Genomic DNA, 17,291 nt, shown 5'->3' with positions numbered 1-17,291 from the left:
CCTGTACAAACTAAAAATCCAGGATGCTGACCCAGCAGCTCCTAGCGGTTTCTGCATGAGCTGGGATAGCTCTAACCACAGACTAGACGATGGGAACTCAGACCTATGATAGTGCAGACAAATAAGTAAATGAAAACACCTGTTACCCATAAAAGATTGAAGTTAGGATAACAGAAGCTAATCACCTGGGGAAAAAGTGTATCTGCTGTGGCTTGGCGGACAAAGAAACCGACCACAATACACAGGTTTAAGGCTTCAAATCCAGATGCATTACAGCTGCTATATCTGTGTAGGATCAGAACCAATAACAGTACATGAATACAGCACCAGAATTACCATCAGTATCTAACAGTGCACATTTTCCCCCAGTTCTATAAACCTGCAAAGTGTCTTAATAATGTGACTTAATAATGGTATATCAAACCTTATTACACCACAATTATAGTCATATGTGTGCCTTGTCTAAATATATATGGAATTATTTGTGCCTTTATAATGATGCAACAGTGTGATATAAATCTGTAATATACAATTTCACCAATTATATATCAGGTTATGTATAAGAATTTTACATATGTAAAGCTATGTTCATATATCCATTTATCTTTTCCCTGTGTTCAATTTAGAACAGACAAAATGAACACACAGATAGAATTGGCATCATATGCATTCCTGTGTGAAATGGAAGGAGAGTTGCTGGTTACCATTTATTGTTTATTTTTTGAGCATAAATAAAGTCCCACCTGCAGAACTTTTTCCTCCATTCTAAAACTAAACAATAAATATAAAGCAGACAGACTTCATGTCAATCAATAGGGCTCTTCTGCTGCCATACGACCAGTGATGCACAAGACACTAATTCCTTTTTTTCAAGCAGACAAACTGAAAATATATTATCAATCCAATCAGTCCAACTGAATATGAATATATTCAAAATTCAGTGGAAACTGCCAAAATGATAATTTTTGTTTAGTTCCAATAGACATATTGAATTAATGAAAAAAATCCATTCCTTCTAGGGTCTCAACAAGTTCAGGACAACAGTTATTAAAAATTCAACCCATACTGACCTAAATTTTCTTTGTATATTACAATGTGTCTAAAATGAATAACCTCAGATCTTGTATAAGTAAAGGCATTCTAAACTTATGTAAAATTACACATGAAAAATGTGAAAAATAGGTCTGTGAAAATATGAAAGTCTCAAAGGGGTTGAAGCATGGAATGGAAATATGGGTTAACAATATTCTATAAAACTCCGTCTTGGAAAGTTTGGAAATTGACTTAGTGATTAAAATCTTACTTTTCAAATGGGGTGTACTAATTTATGCTGAGCACTGAATTTGCTTTTGTATGAGGTGTTTTGATGGATGACTCAAATATGAGACAAGTGTGCCCACATATATAAAAGATTTGTTTAGAACATACAGTTAGGTCCATATATATTTGGACAGAGACAACATTTTTCTAATTTTGGTTCTAGACATTACCGCAATGAATTTTAAACAAAAAAATTCAGATGCTGTTGAAGTTCAGACTTCCAGCTTTCATATGAGGGTATCAACATTAAAATTGGATGAAGGGTTTAGGAGTTTCAGCTCCTTAACATGTGCCACCCTATTTTTTAAAGGGACCAAAAGTAATTGGACAGATTAAATAATTGTAAATAAAATGTTCATTTCTAGTACTTGGTTGAAAACCCTTTGTTGGCATTGACTGACTGAAATCTTGAACTCATGGACATCACCAGACGCTGTGTTTCCTCCTTTTTGATGCTCTGCCAGGCCTTCACTGCGGTGGTTTTCAGTTGCTGTTTGTTTGTGGGCCTTTCTGTCTGAAGTTTAGTCTTTAACAAGTGAAATGCATGCTCAATTGGGTTGAGATCAGGTGACTGACTTGGCCATTCAAGAATATTCCACTTCTTTGCTTTAATAAACTCCTGGGTTGCTTTGGCTTTATGTTTTGGGTCATTGTCCATCTGTAGTATGAAACGACGACCAATCAGTTTGGCGGCATTTGGCTGGATCTGAGCACACAGTATGGCTCTGAATACATCAGAATTCATTCGGCTGCTTCTGTCCTGTGTCACATCATCAATAAACACTAGTGACCAAGTGCCACTGGCAGCCATGCATGCACAAGCCATCACACTGCCTCCGCTGTGTTTTACAGATGATGTGGTATGCTTTGGATCATGAGCTGTACCACGCCTTAGCCATACTTTTCTCTTTACTAGTGTTGAGCGAACATGCTCGACACTGCTCGGTACTCGCCCGAGCATCACGCTACTCGGGATGTTCGGAGAGTACCGAGCATTTCCGGGTTACTCGGGCGGGAGCTCGGGTCTCCGCCCTGCATGTTTGGCGCTCTTTACAGAGCCAATGAACATGCAGGGATTGCCAGCCAGTCACTGTAATGCTGCAGCCATGTTGGTTGTGGGCATTACAGTGATTGGCTGGCCGCATAGCGTCACCTTGAGTATTTAAAATGGGGCGCCGCCATCTTGGACACAGTCTCTCCGGATTGGACAGTGTAGGGACAGCACTGCTGATTTAGGGAGAGATATAAACTGCAAAATAGTTAGTGTAGGGTCTGTAAAGGCTGCCAGAACAAACAAACAGTCCTTTTCAGGACTAATATCCATCCCAGATATCAGGCAGGCAGGCTGTATAAGAGACACAGTGTTTATACCAGCAAACGCTGCATTACAGTCCTGTGTGCTCCTGTTGCTGAAACTGCTGGACTTAGCACCAGGTGTCGGGGGCCAGGAAAAATCCTTTTTTTTTCATCTAAATCCTCCTTTTTTTGTACTCCTTCACACTGTACAAATACCTGTCTTATTAACCTTTTGGTGTGTCCCTCCCCTCCCCCCAAAAAAAAAGCGTGTCTCTGATTTTTCAGACACAAATATAACTGTTGAAAATAGTCTGGTGTAGGCTAGAGAAACAGAAGTGTTGTTTTGCACTTCCACGGTTCAAACCTCTGTATTATCCATTTTGGGCCATTTGTATCTAAAAAAAAAAACAGTTTGAGTGTGTCGCTTACTGTTCAGCCGCAAATATCTCTATTTAAAAAAGTGTGGTATACCCCAGTAAACAATAACTGTGGTTTTGCCATCCCACGGTTTAAAATCTCTATTATTCAGGTTTTGGTAATTTTTTCCGTAAAGAAAAACAGTAGTGTCTCCTGACTGTTGTGACACAAAAATATATCTGTTGAAAATAGTCTTGTGTAGGCCCGACATCCCAGTGTGGTTTCGCAGTTCCACGGGTCAAATCGCTGTACTATCCAGTTTTGGGCCTTTGGTATCTAAAAAAAAAAGCAGTTTGAGTGTGTCGCTCACTGTTCAGCCGCAAATATCTCTATTTAAAATGTGTGGTATACCCCAGTAAACAATAGCTGTGGTTTTCCTCTTCCACGTTTCTAATCTACTCTTTATTACCCTTTTTCCATTGATAGTGCAAGTGTAAGCTATTTTACTTCATTTACAATGGGCAAGGCGCGTGGCAAGGGACGTGGAAGTGGACGTTCTGGTGATGGTTCGTGCAGAGGACGGGGCCGTGGCAAAGGTGAAAATGTTCCACAACCAACAGCCACATCTTGTCGCTCCCATTTCTTGACCGAATTACTAGGGAAGCACAGAACACCACCAGTATTGAGAACTGATCAGTGTGAACAGGTTATTAATTGGATAGCAGATAATACTTCCAGTTACCTGGGCACCACCACCTCCGGTTTGTCTTCCACACGGTCAACTCTTAGTAGCCGTGAGTCTCGACCGCATACTCCTCCTCACCCTGATGCTCCTTCCTCCCACCATGCCGAGTGTCATCAGACAGCAAGTGATCCCACACTTGGACACTCTGAAGAGCTGTTCACTGGTCCATTTCCATATTTGGGCCCCTCGCCTGATACGCTTGAAATGGTGGAAGAGGAGATCCCATGTTGCGATGCCCAAATATTTGAACAGCCACGGCCACAGAAAGTTGACGTTGGCAATCTGTCACAAGAGGTGGACGATATTGAGACACAATTGCCAGGAAGTGAGGAGGAGGATCGTGGTGCGCAAGTGGAAGAGGAGGAGGTGGTGGATGATCTAGTAACTGACCCAACGTGGAAGGAGGACATGCAGAGTGAGGCCAGCAGCACACAGGGGGAGGGAGGCAGAGTACCCCAACAGGCAGGAAGAAGCAGTGTGGTGACCGCAGACAGAAGGCAGGCAACCGTTCCCCGTAACACCAACACGAGGGACATTGCCAGTAAAAGCGGTAGGTCTTCCAGAGTCTGGAATTTTTTTAAAGACTCTGCTGATAACCCCAAAAAGGCCATATGTTCCACCTGCCATGCCAGCATCAGCAGGGGTGACAAAACTACCAGCCTGACCACCACCAGCATGATCAGGCACATGGCAGCAAAGCACCCGACTTTGTGGGGCGAAACCCAGGGTCCACGACCAGTGTCAGCGGGTGTCACCACTGCTTCTTCCACTGTTGTGCGTGCAACAGAGCCCCCTGTTGGGTGTGCAAGGCAATCCCCTGTCCATACTGCATGTAAAGATGCCCCCTCCTCTCAGTCTTCACTTGTTATGGCAGTTTCTCAAGAAACAGCATCAACGTCCACGTCCACGTGCCACCGCAGCGTTCAATTGTCCATATACCAGACCTTTGAACGAAAGCGGAAATTCGCAGCTAACGCCCCACAGGCCACAGTCCTAAATTCGCACATTTCACGACTGCTTGCATTGGAAATGCTGCCTTTTAGGCTGGTGGAGCCGGAATCCTTCCACAATCTTATGGCGGTGGCCGTCCCTCGGTATTCGGTCCCCAGACGACACTATTTTGCCCGGTGTGCCATCCCCGCACTACACAAGCACATGTCCCAAAGCATCTGCCGTGCCCTCAACAACGCAGTTACTGGGAGAGTCCACTTGACAACGGACACGTGGACAAGTGCTTGTGGCCAGGGACGGTACATCTCTCTGACGGCACACTGGGTTAACATAGTGGAAACCGGGACCCAGTCGGACCTTGGGACGGAACACATCCTCCCCACACCGAGGATTGCGGGCCCTATGTCAGTCAGAGTTGCCCCCACAGTGTACAGCTCCTGCGCATCCTCCTCCTCCTCATGTTCAACCTCCATCTCAGATATCACCACATCAGTTACAAGCTGGAAGCATTGCAGTACTGCCTCCGCCAAGCGGCAACAGGCTGTGCTGAAACTCATAAGCTTAGGTGATAAACCTCACACTGCTTGTGAGTTGTGGACAGCTGTGAAAGAGCAGGCAGATCTGTGGCTGAGACCGCTGTACCTACATCACGGCATGGTCGTGTGTGACAATGGCCGTAACCTGGTGGCGGCTCTGAGGCGAGGTGAGATCACACACATACCATGCCTGGCTCATATGCTTAACCTCGTGGTTAAGCGGTTTCTTAAATCGTACCCCGAGTTGCCAGATCTGCTCGTGAAAGTACGCCGCCTGTCAGCTCATTTTCGCAAGTCGGTTTCAGCTTCCACCGCCCTTGCTGTGTTGCAGCAGCGTTTCAGCTTCCGGCACACCGACTGGTGTGTGATGTCCCCACATGTTGGAACTCTACCCTCCACATGTTGCAAAGGATTTGTGAGCAGAAGAGAGCAGTTGTGGAGTACCAGCTGCAACAAGGCCGTCGATATTCAGGTCAGACTCCACACATAAGACCTCAGGAGTGGACCTGGATGTCTGACATATGTACCATCCTGACAAACTTTGAGGAGGCCACCAAGATGGTGAGTGGCGATGACGCCATCATTAGTGTCAGCATCCCACTTGTCTGTCTTTTGCAACGCTATCTGCAGAGAATTAAAGAGGAGGCATTGCAGCCAGAGTATGATGAGATGGATCAAGAAGCCGTAGCGGGCGATTACACACAGCCCAGCCTCATCTCATCCCTACATGCATTGGGGGACAATGAGGGAGAGGAGGAGGAGGAGGAGGAGGAGGAGGAGGAAGAACAGGAGCTGCTATCATGCGTTGTAGATGGTAGTACCTGTACAAGTGTCATACCGTCGGTTCAGCGTGGGTGGCCTGAGGACAGGGGGGAGGAGGAGGAGGAGGAGGAGTAGGAGGGGAGCATGGTCAGTCATCATCTTGGTGAGTACACGGAAATCTTGCCCGTTACCAGTCTGGCACGCATGGCTGACTTTATGTTACGCTGCCTTAACCGTGACCCTCGCGTTGTGAAAATGTTGGGTGACAGTCATTACTGGTTGGTGACACTTGTAGACCCCCGCTACAAGGAGAACTTTCACTCTCTTATTCCAGAGGTGGAGAGGTCTACAAAAATGGGGCAATACCAGAAGGCCCTTGCTGAAGAACTCTAAAAAAAATTCCCATCTGAACACGCTAGCGGCAGAGGTCACAGTTCGCTGCCGAACCATGGCGTACGGGCGAGAGAGATGCAACTCAAATCCAGCAGAGGCAGGGGAACACTGTCAACGTTCTTTGACAGTTTTCTGACACCCGCCCAGCTTACAGGCCCTGAAGCACAGGGTACTCTCACAAGGAGTGGAAAGTTTCAAAAGATGGTGAGGGAGTACCTTGCTGATCGTAACAGCATCCTCCGTGATTCCTCTGTGCCTTTTAATTATTGGGTATCCAAGCTGGACACTTGGATTGAACTCGCTCTGTACGCCTTGGAGGTCCTGGCCTGCCCTGCCGCTAGCGTGTTATCGGAGCATGTTTTTAGTGCCGATGGGGGAATTATAACTGATAAGGGCACTCGCCTGTCAACTGACAATGCTGCCAAGTTGACCCTTATCAAAATGAACAAGGGCTAGATTGGGTCAGACTTCTCATCACCACCAAATGACAGCAGAGTAACATAAAGTCAAATCCACTGTGTTATTTCGGGAGGTGTATTCACATGCACCGCTTCACTCCCACATATGGGTATACGCTTCCTCGTTTCGGCTGTTTAATCTTCTTCTCCTTATCCTCAGCCTCCACCACCACTATACCACCAGGGTGCCAGCATTGCAAGTTCCTCCATCCTTATTTTTGGCAGCTTTTGCTTGCAAGGCAAAAGCAAATACTATGGGACACCCACTCACCAATAATGGGACTTATGTTTGTAATATGCTGTACTGCATGGCTCTTGTAAGGGGCATTGAAAGTTGCTCTGTCCTAATTTTTGGCAGCTTTTGCTGGGAAAGCATAAGCAAATACTATGGGACACCCACTCCCCAATAATGGGACTTATGTTTGTAATATGCTGTACTGCATGGCTCCTGTAAGGGGCATTGCAAGTTGCTCCGTCCTAATTTTTGGCAGCTTTTGCTGGGAAAGCATAAGCAAATACTATGGGACACCCACTCCCCAATAATGGGACTTATGTTTGTAATATGCTGTACTGCATGGCTCTTGTAAGGGGCATTGCAAGTTGCTCCGTCCTAATTTTTGGCAGCTTTTGCTGGGAAAGCATAAGCAAATACTAAGGGACACCCACTCCCCAATAATGGGACTTATGTTTGTAATATGCTGTACTGCATGGCTCTTGTAAGGGGCATTGCAAGTTGCTCCGTCCTAATTTTTGGCAGCTTTTGCTGGGAAAGCATAAGCAAATACTATGGGACACCCACTCCCCAATAATGGGACTTATGTTTGTAATATGCTGTACTGCATGGATCTTGTAAGGGGCATTGCAAGTTGCTCCATCAAAATTTTTGGCAGCTTTTGCTGCGAAAGCATAAGCAAATACTATGGGACACCCACTCCCCAATAATGGGACTTATGTTTGTAATATGCTGTACTGCATGGCTCTTGTAAGGGGCATTGCAAGTTGCTCCGTCCTAATTTTTGGCAGCTTTTGCTTGGAAAGCATAAGCAAATACCATGGGACACCGACTCCCCAATAATGGGACTTATGTTTGTAATATGCTGTACTGCATGTGATGCGCCACCTGGGCCGTGTGTACACGTTTGTGGGATACCCGGTGCCGGGTCTCTGGGTTCTGTAGTCTCCGTGTCGGTGACCCGGTCCCGTGGCTCAGGCTGGTCAAACCAGTGGCAGTCTTTCTTAGGTTTTGAGGTTAATTGTCCAACTGCGCCACCCGTGGATTGCGGTCAGTGAGTACCACCGCTGCGAGGCAGACCGCTGAGGCTGGTGTTGTGTGCGCAGCATAGAATGGGATAACTCCCCTCTGGAGGAGTATAGCCTCAGGGCAGTGAGTGTGGATGATGGGGATGATGGTGCACAAGCGCAGCAGGAATGACTCAGAGTCTTTGCAGTGCAGTTCAGGGTCTTTACTGATGATTATAAGGTAGACCTTCCCGGGAGTACTGGCTAGCATAAGAGGCCTGGTCAGTCTGTGAGCAAGCCGGAGTTCCCCTGGCCAAGTGGAGTTGTAGGCCACCCCGTCTGTCTGCACTCTTCCTGGCTACCTTGCTGTAAGCGAGTAGAAATAGCCCACGTCCCTGAGTGTACCGTGTAGTGCTCACCCGTATGGCTAGTGAATTGGGGCCTTCTGTTAGCCTCCGCTCCACGACGGTGGTGCTGGTCCCTTGCTTGTGACTGAGCCTCCGGGCTTCTATGGCCAGAGGACCTGAAATCCCCTGCTGGCTGGTTTCTGCTCCTGGATATATAAGTCCTCACAGCTTCGGACTCCTGTGTCCGGTTCCTATTGTCTTCTGCCAGGGCGAACTCTGCTCAGCTTCCAGCCCCTGGTCTTTAGCTCCTAGCTCCTACAGAGCTCCTTGCTGTTACTTTCCCCTGCTCTCACTCTGACTCTGACTGTTCTCTGACTCACTCAACCCCGCCCCAGATCCAGTTTATAAGGGCAGAATCCTCCCCTCCCAGGATTGGGGCAGGAGGATGTTGCATGTTTAAGGGATCCTGACCAGGAAACCTCCCACTTGCTCTCCGACGTAATATCTCTATTATTGTGGTGACCAGACCCCTGGGGTGCTACACATGGCTCTTGTAAGGGGCATTGCAGTTCCTCATAATTTTTGGAAAGCCTTCCATTCACTGCTTAGGCCAACAGTGCACGGGAGACCCAGTTGCTATAAATGGAAAAAAAGGTTTAGTTAACGCCCTCTGACCTCCATGTCATTTTCAATGGGCATTGGAGTGGCTCAAAATTTTTGGTAGGCATTGCACTCACTGTATGCCCTATAACTGTGTAGCCGAACCGCTCCTTTTGTTACAGAAACATATCCTACAAGACATATCTGGTTTACTGGCCTGATATTGATGTGAATGGTCCATGTTCCTCCTGCTCTTTCTCCTTTGCCACTACCTCATCCATCATTTATCACCTGAAGCTTTGTTTTAACGGGAGTCATAGAACTTGGATAGTAGCAGGAAAACATCCAGCAATCCTCGGAGGAGGTAGGATATGCGCCAAAACGCTGACCACCTCAGGCCTAGCTGCTACTACATACATGCGCTTGCATTACAGCAAAACAAAGCAGATGCTAACTTCTATCATCCTCATCATGCTCCTCACCTTGGCACTCTCAACTCCCCTGATGGAGAAGCCAGGGCCCACCGGAGGAGTCTGATAGTCCGGTGGGCTCGGCCAATGCTGCCCTAAAGCAGGCCAGGCTAAGAAAAGTGTGGAAAAGGTTACCGGGACAAATAGGGGTGGCTGGGGACCGAGTATGGACCCCCGGCCACCCCCTGGAGGCTGGGGAGCAAGCGGGGACACCCGGCCACCAGGCGCCTGGGGACTGATTATGGATACCAGGCCGCCGACACAGCCATGGCGTGGTGGCCAGATTCCGCCTCCACATGCCTAAAAGGCCCAATTTAAAGTGCAAGCAAGCAGTATGGTATTGAAGCCTGGGGGTGGGTTGGTGGCAGGCTGCATACTTGCACTTGCATTGCAAGGAAAGGGAAAGGTATAATTGAACACTGCCCTGGGACAAGGACTTGAATGGGGATAGTTGCAAGTCTGCAACGACAGGTGCAAGGTGGGAGGTATCTTCACATGTACCATGAACAGGGGTTTGGCATGCACACACTACAGCGGAATAGGCTCTCCTTCCCACTAAATGCACTGGTGAGGGCACAGGTAATGTTTTGGTATACGCGCTTAATCTTATGTGTAAGGCACACCAGGACAAATAGGGGCGGCTGGGGACTGAGTATGGATACCTCGCTGCCGAAGCAGCCATGAGGTAGTGGCCAGCTTCGGCCTCCTCCAAACTAAAAGGCCCCATTTCAAGTGCAAGCTAGCAGTATGGAATTGCAGTCTAGGGGTGGGTGGGTGGCAGGCTGCACACTTACACTTGCATTAAAAGAAAACATAGCAGATGCTAACTTCTGTCATCATCATCATGCTCCTCACCTTGGCACTCTCAACTCCACCGATGGAGAAGTCAGGGCCCACCGGAGGAGTCTGGTTCTCTGGTGGGCTCGTCCAATGCTGCCTAAAGCAGGCCAGGCTAAGAAAAGTGTGTGGGGGGGTGTTCCAAGGAGAAATAGGGGCGGCTGGGGACCGTTTATGGACACCCGGCTGCCCCCAGGCGGCTGGGGACCGTGTGTGGACACCCGGCCGCGGGACGGCTGGGGACCGAGTATGGACACCCGGCCACCGGGCGGCTGGGGACTGAGTATGGATTTCAGGCCGCCAACACAGCGATGACGTGGTGGCCAGATTCCGCCTCCACATGCCTAAAAGGCCCAATTTCAAATTCAAGCAAGCAAGCAGTATGGTATTGCAGCCTGGGGGTGGGTGGGTGGCAGGCTGCATACTTGAGCTTGTATTGCAAGGAATGGGGGAGGTACAATTGAACACTGCCCTGGGGCTAGAACTTGCATGGGGATAGTTGCAAGTCTGCATCTTCTGATGCGGTAAGGATCACTTATGATGGGCACACTTTTAGACAGTGACCTGGGAGTCAGAGATGCTTCCAGGGGTCTTCCCGATGCTGTTCCCTTGTCTTTTCAGCACTTTATGCATGTGTCACACAGCACATGGCCAGATAAGGTTGTAAAATGTTAAAATGACATTTCACGGTGAATGCATTTGTCATAGTTGAAAGCAATACAAAAGTGCAAAACTGCATAAAAAATGCTACTTGTGAACATAGCCGAAGGTATGGAGGAGTATTTTTGTTTTTGGTCATTTATTTTAACTTATACACAAGTCTTTACCCTGGAAAGGATGTTCTTTAACATATTTCACAGGAAAAAAGTTTCACTTTCGTTTTTGAACTTTTTATTGTGAGCCTGTAAAAGTGGCTTAATACCTCTGACCACGTTGTTGACAGCAGTGACCTGGGGGTCAGAAATGCTTCCTGGGGCGATCCCCATGCTGTCCCCATGTCATTTGAGCACTGTCACTATCGTTTTGGGCACTTGTTAGGCTTTTAAAAGACTGCCGGGGGTGCCACCGCAAAAATGCTCGAGTCTCCCTTAGACTAACATTGGGCTCGTTGCTCGGGTCGAGCACCCGTGTATCACGGCGAGCTCGGCCCGAGCTTCGAGCACCCGAGCATTTTAGTGCTCGCTCAACACTACTCTTTACATCATTCTGGCAGAGGTTGATCTTGGTTTCATCTGTCTTCCATAACTGTGCTGGCTATTTTAGATGTTTTTTAGCAAAGTCCAGTCTAGCCTTTTTATTCTTGACGCTTATGAGTGGCTTGCACTGTGCAGTGAACCCTCTCTATTTACTTTCATGCAGTCTTCTCTTTATGATAGATTTGGATATTGATACGCCTACCTCCTGAAGAGCGTTGTTCACTTGGTTGGCTGTTGTGAATGGGTTTCTCTTCACCATGGAGATTATTCTGCGATCACCCACCACTGTTGTCTTCCGTGGGCGCCCAGGTCTTTTTGCATTGATGAGTTCACCAGTGCTTTCTTTCTTTCTCAGGATGTACCAAACTGTAGATTTTGCCACTCCTAATATTGTAGCAATTTCTCGGATGGGTTTTTTCTGATTTAGCAGCTCAAGGAAGGCTTGTTTCACCTGCATGGAGAGCTCCTTTGACCGCATGTTTACTTCACAGCAAAACCTTCCAAATGAAAGCACCACACCTCAGATCAACTCCAGACCTTTTATCTGCTTATTTGAGAACGACATAACGAAAGGATTGCCCACACCTGTCCATGAAATAGCCTTGGAGTCAATTGTTCAATTACTTTTGGTCCCTTTAAAAACAGAGTGGCCCATGTTAAGGAGCTGAAACTCTTAAACCCTCCATACAATTTTAATGTGGATACCCTCAAATGAAAGCTGAAAGTCTGAACTTCAACTGCATCTGAATTGTTTTGTTTAAAATTCTTTGTGGTAATGTCTAGAACCAAAATTAGAAAAATGTTGTCTCTGTCCAAATATATATGGACCTAACTGTATGTTAGTAGAAACACCACAATAAAATATCTGCACTATCTACTGTATATCTCTAACTATGATTCACATAAGAATTTACAGAGAAACCTCTATGTATTATAATTCTTATAAATATTATGGCATTTCCACCAATGGCTGTGCTCTATTAAACATATTTGTGCACATAGCTTATATTTGGGTCACCAATCCAAAAATCTGATAGAAATAAATATTATATAAAGTATATATATATGTATATACATACAGTACAGACCAAAAGTTTGGACACACCTTCTCATTTAAAGATTTTTCTGTATTTTCATGACTATAAAAATTGTACATTCACACTGAAGGCATCAAAACTATGAATTAACACATGTGGAATTATATACTTAACAAAAAGGTGTGAAAATACTGAAAATATGTCTTATCTTCTAGGTTCTTCAAAGTAGCCACCTTTTGCTTTGATGACTGCTTTGCACTCTCTTGGCATTCTCTTGATAAGCTTCAAGAGGTAGTCACCGGAAATGGTTTTCACTTCACAGGTGTGCCCTGTCAGGTTTAATATGTGGGATTTCTTGCCTTATAATTAGGGTTGGGACCATCAGTTGTGTTGTGCAGAAGTCAGGTGGAAACACAGCTGATAGTCCTACTGAATAGACTGTTAGAATTTGTATTATGGCAAGAAAAATGCAGCTAAGTAAAGAAAAACGATTGGCCATCATTCCTTTAAGAAATGAAGGTCAGTCAGTGCGAAAAATTGGGCAAACTTTGAAAGTGTCCCCAAGTGCAGTTGCAAAAACCATCAAGGACTACAAAGAAACTGGCTCACATGAGGACCGCCCCAGGAAATGAAGATCAAGAGTCACCTCTGCTTCTGAGGATAAGTTTATCCGAGTCACCAGCCTCAGAAATCACAGTTTAACAGCAGCTCAGATTAGAGACCAGGTCAAAGCCACACAGAGTTCTAGCAGCAGAAACATCTCTTCAACAACTGTTAAGAGGAGACTTTGTGCAGCAGGCCTTCATGGTAAAATAGCTGCTAGGAAACCACTGCTAAGGACAGGCAACAAGCAGAAGAGACTTGTTTGGGCTAAAGAACACAAGGAATGGACATTAGACCCGTGGAAATCTGTGCTTTGGTCTGATGAGTCCAAATTTGAGATCTTTGGTTCCAACTACCGTGTCTTTGTGCGACGCAGAAAAGGTGAATGGATGGACTCTACATGCCTGGTTCCCACCGTGAAGCATGGAGGAGGAGGTGTGATGGTGTGGGGGTGTTTTGCTGGTGACACTGTTGGAGATTTATTCAAAATTGAAGGCATATTGAACCAGCATGGCTACCACAGCATCTTGCAGCGGCATGCTATTCCATCTGGTTTGCGTTTAGTTGGACCATCATTTATTTTTCAACAGGACAATGACCCCAAACACACCTCCAGGCTGTGTAAGGGCTATTTGACCAAGAGGGAGAGTGATGGGGTGCTACGCCAGATGACCTGGCCTCCACAGTCACCAGACCTGAACCCAATCGAGATGGTTTGGGGTGAGCTGGACCGCAGAGTGAAGGCAAAAGGGCCAACAAGTGCTAAGCATCTCTGGGAACTCCTTCAAGATTGTTGGAAAACCATTTCCGGTGACTACCTCTTGAAGCTCATCAAGAGAATGCCAAGAGTGTGCAAAGCAGTCATCAAAGCAAAAGGTGGCTACTTTGAAGAACCTAGAAGATAAGACATATTTTCCATTGTTTCACACTTTTTTGTTAAGTATATAATTAAACATGTGTTAATTCATAGTTTTGATGCCTTCAGTGTGAATGTACAATTTTCATAGTCATGAAAATACAGAAAAATCTTTAAATGAGAAGGTGTGTCCAAACTTTTGGTCTGTACTGTATATATATATATATATATATACTGTATACTCACCCATCCCTTGTAGATTGTTTGTGCACCCTCACGGGCACGGTCCTCTCTATTCTTTTACCAGTTGGTGACCCCTTTTCACATGTAAAGCGCCACAGAATAAATGGTGCTATAATAATAAATAATAATAATTATACTACTGGTACTCTGGGTCAATTAATGGCTCTGTCCTGATGTTTGCCCCTATTTTGATGTGTTTTGGCAGCTTTTGGGCCCGTTTGAAGGTGTTGTGTATGCGTTTGGTTTTGCCCACCCTTGAATCCAATGGCATTCGACTATGTTTGGCAAATATTCAACGAATAAATTGGAGAATATTGCAAATTTGATGATCGGAATCCGAACCGAATATTGAAATATTCGCTCATCTCTACTGATGATGGCATCATTGCTGCTCACCATCTTTATTAAGTCCTCAAAGTTTAGGAGAACTGCACAAATGTCAGACATACATGCCCACTCAGTCATCAAAGCAAAAGGTGGCTTCAGTGTAAATGTACCATTTTCATAGTCATGAAAATACAGAAAAATCTTTAAATGAGAAGGTGTGTCCAAACTTTTGGTCTGTACTGTAAATATATATACAGGTATATGAAAAAGTTTGGGCACCCCTATTAATCTTAAGCTTAATGTTTTATAAAAATTGGTGCTTTTGCAACAGCTATTTCAGTTTGATATATGAAATAACTGTTGGACACAGTAATGTTTCTGCCTTGAAATTAGGTTTATTGTACTAACAGAAAATGTGCAATCTGCATTCAAACAAAATTTGTCAGGTGCATAAGTATGGGCATCCTTATCATTTTCTTGTTTTAAATACTCCTACCTACTTTTTACTGACTTACTAAAGCACTTTTTTTGGTTTTGTAACCTCATTGAGCTTTGAACTTCATAGCCAGGTGTATGCAATCATGAGAAAAGCTACTTAAAGTGGCCACTTGCAAGTTGTTCTCCTGTTTGAATCTCCTCTGTAGAGTGGCATCATGGGCTCCTCAAAACAACTGTCAAATGATCTGAAAACAAAGATTATTCAACATAGTTGTTCAGGGGAAGGATACAAAAAGCTGTCTCAGAGATTTAACCTGTCAGTTTCCACTGTGAGGAACATAGTAAGGAAATGGAAGAACACAGGGACAGTTCTTGTTAAGGCCAGAAGTGGCAGGCCAAGAAAAACATCAGAAAGGCAGAGAAGAAGAATGGTGAGATCAGTCAAGGACAATCCTCAGACGACCTCCAGAGAGCTGCAGCATCAACTTGCTGCAGATGGTGTCACTGTGCATCGGTCAACTATACAATGCACTTTGCACAAGTAGAAGCTGTATGGGAGAGTGATGCGAAAGAAGCCGTTTCTGCAAGCATGCCACAAACAGAGTCGGCTGAGGTATGCAAAAGCACATTTGGAGAAGCCAATTTCTTTTTGGAAGAAGGTCCTGTGGACTGATGAAACCAAGATTGAGTTGTTTGGTCATACAAAAAGGCGTTATGCATGGCGGCAAAAAAACACAGCATTCCAAGAAAAACACTTGCTACCCACAGAAAAATATGGTGGAGGTTCCATTATGCTTTGGGGCTGTGTGGCCAATGCCGGCACCGGGAATCTTGTTAAAGTTGAGGGACCCATGGATTCCACTCAGTATCAGCAGATTCTTGACAATAATGTTCAAGAATCAGTGATAAAGTTGATGTTACGCAGGGGATGGCTCTTTCAGCAAGACAATGATCCAAAACACCGCTCCAAATCTACTCAGGCATTCATGCAGAGGAACAATTACAATGTTCTGGAATTGCCATCCCAGTCCCCAGACCTGAATATCATTGAACATCCGTGGGATCATTTGAAGAGGGCTGTCCATGCTCGGCGACCATCAAACTTAACTGAACTGGAATTATTTTGTAAAGAGGAATGGTCAAAAATACCTTCATCCAGGATCCAGGAACTTATTAAAAGCTACAGGAAGTGACTAGAGGCTGTTATTTTTGCAAAAGGAGGATCTACTAAATATTAATGTCACTTTTCTGGTGAGGTGCCCATACTTATGCATCTGTCAAATTTTGTTTGAATGCAGATTGCACATTTTCTGTAAGTGCAATAAACCTCTTTTCAGGGCAGAAACATTACTGTGTCCAACAGTTATTACTAGTGTTGAGCGAGCACTAAAATGCTCGGGTGCTCGAAGCTCGGGCCGAGCTCGCCGTGATACTCGGGTGCTCGACCCGAGCAACGAGCCCAATGTTAGTCTATGGGAGATTCGAGCATTTTTGCGGTGTCGCCCCCGGCAGTCTTTTAAAAGCCTAACAAGTGCCCAAAACGATAGTGACAGTGCTCAAATGACATGGGGACAGCATGGGGATCGCCCCAGGAAGAATTTCTGACCCCCAGGTCACTGCTGTCAACAACGTGGTCAGAGGTATTAAGCCACTTTTACAGGCTCACAATAAAAAGTTCAAAAACGAAAGTGAAACTTTTTTCCTGTGAAATATGTTAAGGAACATCCTTTCCAGGGTAAAGACTTGTGTAGAAGTTAAAATAAATGACCAAAAACAAAAATACTCCTCCACACCTTCGGCTATGTTCACAAGTAGCATTTTTTATGCGTTTTTGCACTTTTGTATTGCTTTCAACTATGACAAATGCATTCACCGTGAAATGTCATTTTAACATTTTACAACCTTATCTGTCCATGTGCTGTGTGACACATGCATAAAGTGCTGAAAAGACAAGGGAACAGCATCGGGAAGACCCCTGGAAGCATCTCTGACTCCCAGGTCACTGTCAAAGTGTGCCCATCATAAGTGATCCTTACCGCATCAGAAGATGCAGACTTGCAACTATCCCCATGCAAGTTCTAGTCCCAGGGCAGTGTTCAACTGTACCTCCCCCATTCCTTGCAATACAAGCTCAAGTATGCAGCCTGCCACCCACCCACCCCCTGGCTGCAATACTATACTGCTTGCTTGCTTGAACTTGAAATTGGGCCTTTTAGGCATGTGGAGGCGGAATCTGGCCACCACGTCATGGCTGTGTTGGCGGCCTGGAATCCATACTCA

Source organism: Phyllobates terribilis, unplaced genomic scaffold (genome assembly GCF_046119375.1).
Source record: "Phyllobates terribilis strain yellow unplaced genomic scaffold, ASM4611937v1 Scaffold_4__5_contigs__length_816908805, whole genome shotgun sequence".
Taxonomy (NCBI): Eukaryota; Metazoa; Chordata; class Amphibia; order Anura; family Dendrobatidae; genus Phyllobates; species Phyllobates terribilis.
The sequence above is the reverse complement of the archived record's forward strand: the minus strand, read 5'-3'. Positions refer to the sequence as shown.